The sequence below is a fragment of the Toxorhynchites rutilus genome, chromosome 1 (genome assembly GCF_029784135.1).
Source record: "Toxorhynchites rutilus septentrionalis strain SRP chromosome 1, ASM2978413v1, whole genome shotgun sequence".
In the NCBI taxonomy this organism is placed as follows: Eukaryota; Metazoa; Arthropoda; class Insecta; order Diptera; family Culicidae; genus Toxorhynchites; species Toxorhynchites rutilus.
The window spans coordinates 189178879-189184878 of record NC_073744.1 but is presented as its reverse complement, the minus strand read 5'-3'; positions in this window follow the sequence as shown (position 1 = coordinate 189184878).

Sequence of the window (6000 nt, the reverse complement as noted above, 5' to 3'; positions counted from 1 at the left end):
GTCGGAAGTGGTCGTCCGGTGACGATAATGACGAAGCAGAGGAAGACATCGTTAAAGAAGCTGTTTGACAACAAGGCCGCCGGTCGGAAATATGGCTGCTCCCACGTATTGATCCATCGGACCCTCAAGATGGAAGAAATCGTCTGCAGGAAGAATACGAGGTCGCCGGAGTACACGGAGGAGCAGATTGAGACGGTTAAATCACAGTGTCGGTGGATGACCAAAAAATACCGCGGGATGTCTTTCGTTCTGGACGACGAAAGCTATTTTCCGCTATCCAAAACGCATATTCCAGGAAATGATAATCACTACTCCAGCGACAAGTCATCCACACCGCCTGAAGTGAAATACAAGTTCAAGCACAAGTTTGAAAAAAAGGTTATGTTGTACATCGCCATTTCCGACCGGGGCATTTCAAAGCCTTGGTTTAAGCCGAGCGGTCTGGCAATCAGCCAACAAATCTATCGAGAAGAGTACCTCGATAACATCCTGCTGCCGTTCCTGAACGAGCATCACGCGGATGGGAAGTACGTCTTCTGGCCGGACAAGGCGTCTTCCCATTACGCCAAGAAGACGCTGGCGTATCTTGAGGAGAAAAAGATACCGTTCGTACCGAAAGATCGTAACCCAACAAACTTGCCCCAGTGCCGCCCAATAGAGGATTTCTTTGGCTCACTCAGTGCCGTAGTGTATAAAAACAATTGGAGGGCCAAGGACACAGGCAACTGACTACAAGAATATGGAAAATGGACATAAGTGCCGTACAACGTTCTTGTGAGAGCATCGCGACAAAGTTGCGTCGAACAGCAGACCACGGCCCTTACTCAAACATTCACTGACTTTTTTTTTGAAGAAAATACATTATGTTATTAATAAAAAATACTGAAATCGATAAAAAAATTTTTTTTTTAAATTTGTGATTGAAAAAATTCTCATTTTTTATTTAACACCCGTTACAATTGATGGAAAAACATTGCCATAGACTCGATTTTTGAAAAAATGCAGTTTCATTTAAGCTATGTTACCAACGCCAGTTTGTTATGAAAACAGCCAATTTTAATCGCTGTTTCCACAACCGATTGGCGTTCATCCATCAAAGTATGGGAGAATCTGTTTCCAAATATTTTCTACAACATGCCACCGTTGAGTGGAACATGAGGTAGCATCAGAGAAAAGAGTTCTACACATTTTCCGTCTTTGTAGCGTGTGTCGAGCGGGCCAACGTAGTTGAGAACCCGTTTGTAACAACTATGGACAGCATCTTCTATTCCAATCCAAAATGCAATTGAAAACATCCGTGTTGAATAAGATAATGCCGTCCGAAATTATCCAATGTAAAGCAAATACAGTTTACGCGAGGATGTTCTGAGTTTTGTTATAAGATGCGTTTCGATGGAGATTTTAGACATTACCCTTCGATCAACTCTCAGCTTCAATTCATCCGAAAAAGACATTGAGCAAGCGAGGTAAGTGAACATCGTCAAAATGCTTCGTCCCTTGATTGATGTTGATATTTGAAATTTGTTGTCCCTTCTCGTTCATTATATGCCATCAGAACGGATTAAAAATCATATCGCATCAGATTCCAAATTACGTCACTTTATAAGGAAAGTGGCGCTTGCGCCACATCACAGTGGAAATGGCGCTTACGCCATTCCGTTTTCAAGCTTTTACGAGGTCATTTTTCCACATTTCTATAAAACTTCGCAGTTGTTTGAAAGGATTTGGTATTCTTAATCGATTTATAACATAAAAAGTAAAATGTCAATTTTGACGCTTGCGTCCTTTTTGCGAGATCACGGCAGAGCTGGTCAGGTGACCTTTTTCTACTGGTGTTATAGAAATTGAACACAGCATATTCAAAGCGAAAACACGATTTACAAATTGATGCCTACTCGCTCCAAACTAGTTCTATCTTAACCTAACCCAACTTTTCGCGACCCCAACATTGGGTTGATGAGCAAACTCCGCCAAAATATCACCACTTTCTAAAACAAGAAACCGGAAAAAAAAACTATTTTCGATTCATTTTCGACGACAGCCTGCTATGGTTTTCAGTACTGTCCGGTTGCTGCCAGTTGGCGACAGGAAGCGTGCGAATCGAATAACCGAGACGAACCAAAATCGTATTATGGTAAATACAAATGTCAGACAGCCTCTTCGTTACCGCATCATACGGGAGCGCGTGATGGTTATGGAAATGGAACTCGGGGTGGAAGAAAGTTACCTCCCCGGTAACCGGTGCCATCGAGGGGTTTGAGTCAGGCCAGCTCAAGGAAAGGAAACATTGGAAACAGCAGCGAGCTTGCTAAAATAGTTTTATGTAATTCGAGATATTCGTTGAAAGTTTCACTGATAACGGCCTGAACTGACGCATCCTAGAGGGGGCTAGCTTATAATTTTCCGCCAATTTGTTTGAAAAAAATAGTTTTGGAAAGTGTTGATTTATGTTTTGTTGGGACCCCAAGAAATGAATCTTCGAATCTCCGTCTTCGAAGTATCCGATTGAATTAAGTCCGTGTTTGCTCATAAGCTTTTTACACATCCATGAAGATGTATGGTACAACCTTTCGACAGAACTTTCATCACCGTGTGTGCAACGAAATTCGTCTGGAATTGGTGTGATACAGTGCCTTACATAACCTACGTGGAGCATACGGATAATGCGAAACAGCCGTCCGCGCTGCCGTATAAACGAACCTCCGTTAAGTTTCGTACGTTTCGGAGAGATTAGTATTAAAAGATTACATTCTCCATCCACTGCAATGACCCCGTTATGGGGCACCAAATGTACGCGGCACGTATTAAGCAAAAACGAGACGAGAGCTCGAACTCTCCATTGTCTGGCGTTTATCTTTGGCCGATTTACCAGCAACAAAGAATTACTCTCATTCAAATAAAAATTATTACCTCTTAATATTAAGCGACGGCGGCAACGGCGGCGCGGACGTGTCCAAAATTCGCACATCGTGGCTGTCCATAACGCGATCACAGCAAAATAAACGCCAGGTTCCCATAAACGGCCACTCAACTCACCTTGTCCAAGATTCTGTCCGCTCGACTTGATGTGCAGTCGGTAATAAAATTTGATCACCCCCCGGTCGGGGGTAACAATCGATACGTCACCTTCGCCGAAGCATAAAAAAAACAGCATAAAGCCGTTCCGTGGTGAGAACCGGATCAAGTCGGGTCAAACATGACTTCCCCGACCATTGGTTGCAAGGACCACGCCGTAGGAATCACATTATCTCGTTTCATCTGACGAAAGCAACGACAACAACAACAGAAGATCAAGTAGCATAAAAAAAAAGTTGTTGTTCAAGGTAGTATACCAAATTACGTTTTTATGTGCGCTCGCTTTCGGTGGTGGCTTACATCTCCCCGCAGTTTAAGTATGCAGTTTTTTTTTCGTTGTTTCTGGCAGTCTGCAGAGTCGTTCTGCCCTCGTAGCGGTTTTGTAACAAACCTTGGGTTGGAATTTTACATTTATTTCACTGTTTTTATGATGGATAGAACCGATTATGTCGTGGACCTGGGCGATCTCTCTCTTCGACGAAGCTGTCGAAAGTTGTTGCACACAGAAACAAATGTAAAAAATGAATGATCAGATCGGTCACGTGATCACTGGAAAAGCTGGAGAATGTTCGTTAGATGGATGCAAAAATTTGAAACGTTTGCGGGTGTGAAGATAGAAAGCTCGAGACAAAGTTGATTAATGGGGTAATTTATTTTTTATTGATCGTTAAATATAAATCGACTCATTGAGTCTAAATGTGAACTTCTCACCGCACTTGGATGGGTAGATATCGATCGGACAATTCAAGTTTTTCAATTTACAGCCTGTTTCGTCGTTTTTAAACAGTGTATGACTCGATTGCAGATTGGAGAGAGAGATTTACTTAATTGGTACTAGTTTCGTTTGATACAGAACTTTTATGATTCAATAATTATGGTGTCGCCACTTCGGTCGATTTCATTGGAAAGGGGAGTTTTGTTATATAACGGTGATTCATGAACAACTTCAGAATTTCGAGAAGTTCAGTAACGACAATTTTATTTGTAGGTATCGCCTTAGAGCCAAATCTGTTACATGACAACGAAACAACCGTCAAGCTTGAATTCTTGTGCCAGTATAATTAGGGCCTAACTTCAAAGCCTTCAGGTAGCATATGTGAACCTCAAAGAAAAGTATAAACATGCAGCATCGAAAGCGATCATGACGTTTTGGTTCGCATGCTTGTGTATCATGAAGCGCTAATGGAAGAAGAGTTCTCTCGTTCTCGTTTGTGGGAGAAATGCTCATTTGTGTGCCAACTACCCGTAACGTCAATAACGAATAACGAATGCATTCGTTTCTGGCCATTCTCAACTTATTTGGTATGCATTTTCACATAACCAACCAACATGCTCAATATTATGATCCTGTACCACAATTCCATAAATTGTTAGTAACGGGTGTTAAATAAAACATTTTTTCAATCACATATAAAAAAATTGTTTTTTTTTCATCGATTTCAGTATTTTCTATTAATAACATAATGTATTTTCTTCAAAAAAATGTCAGTGAATGTTTGAGTAAGGGCCGTGGTCTGCTGTTCGACGCAACTTTGTCGCGATGCTCTCACAAGAACGTTGTACGGCACTTACGTCCATTTTCCGGATGCAATTCCGGATTCTTGTGGTCAGTTGCTTCGTGTCCTTGGCCCTCCAATTGTTTTTATACACTAGGGCACTGAGTGAGCCAAAGAAATCCTCTATTGGGCGACACTGGGGCAAGTTTGTTGGGTTACGATCTTTCGGCACGAACGGTATCTTTTTCTCCTCAAGATACGCCAGCGTCTTCTTGGCGTAATGGGAAGACGCCTTGTACGGCCAGAAGACGTGCTTCCCATCCGCGTGATGCTCGTTCAGGAACGGCAGCAGGATTTTATCGAGGCACTCTTCTCGATAGATTTGTTGGCTGATTGCCAGACCGCTCGGCTTAAACCAAGGCTTTGAAATGCCCCGGTCGGAAATGGCGATGTACAACATAACCTTTTTTTCAATCTTGTGCTTGAACTTGTATTTCACTTCAGGCGGTGTGGATGATTTGTCGCTGGAGTAGTAATTATCATTTCCTGGAATATGCGTTTTGGACAGCGGAAAATAGCTTTCGTCGTCCAGAACGAAAGACGTCCCGCGGTATTTTTTGGTCATCCACCGACACTGTGATTTAACCGTCTCAATCTGCTCCTCCGTGTACTCCGGCGACCTCGTATTGCTCCTGCAGACGATTCCTTCCATCTTGAGGGTCCGATGGATCAATACGTGGGAGCAGCCATATTTCCGACCGGCGTCACGCAGGCTGGTTGCGTCCTTGTTGTCAAACAGATTCTTTAACGATGTCTTCCTCTGCTTCGTCATTATCGTCACCGGACGACCACTTCCGACATTCCGCTCTACGTTCAGGGAACCCAGGATACGATACACCGTACTGACAGGTACATTTTCTTCCTTAAAATGTGCCACCGAGACCTTTTTTTCTTGCTGGAAATGCGTTTCGTAGAACCGTACAATGCGTTCGCGGAGCACGTGCTGTTTCGACGCCATCTTTGCTTTGACGAAATTCAAACTAGCAAAACCAAACACGCCTACTGTTTCTAGGGAGCCCAAAGAGCAATTTTCTTGGAGAAAGAAAATTTTACGCTCTTTATTTGAGTTACTGAAAGGTATTGAAAAAATTCTCATTTTTTATTTAACACCCGTTCCACAATTTGTACAGATCAGATTTTCGTAATGTACGCGTGTGCTGATTATAGATGCAATTTTGCGAAAAGTCTCGTACTGAAAATTTCTCCCTCTGGAGCTTGCGTCACTTCGCGAGATTACGGCAGAACTGTGGTAGGGATAGGTATACATGAAAAATCAGTAGGTTTAGTGTTAAACTTGCTTAGGATAACTCTTCGAGTATAGTCTAAAAGGTGCTTAAAATTCTGTTTCAAGTGCGTTTCATTGTCTTTG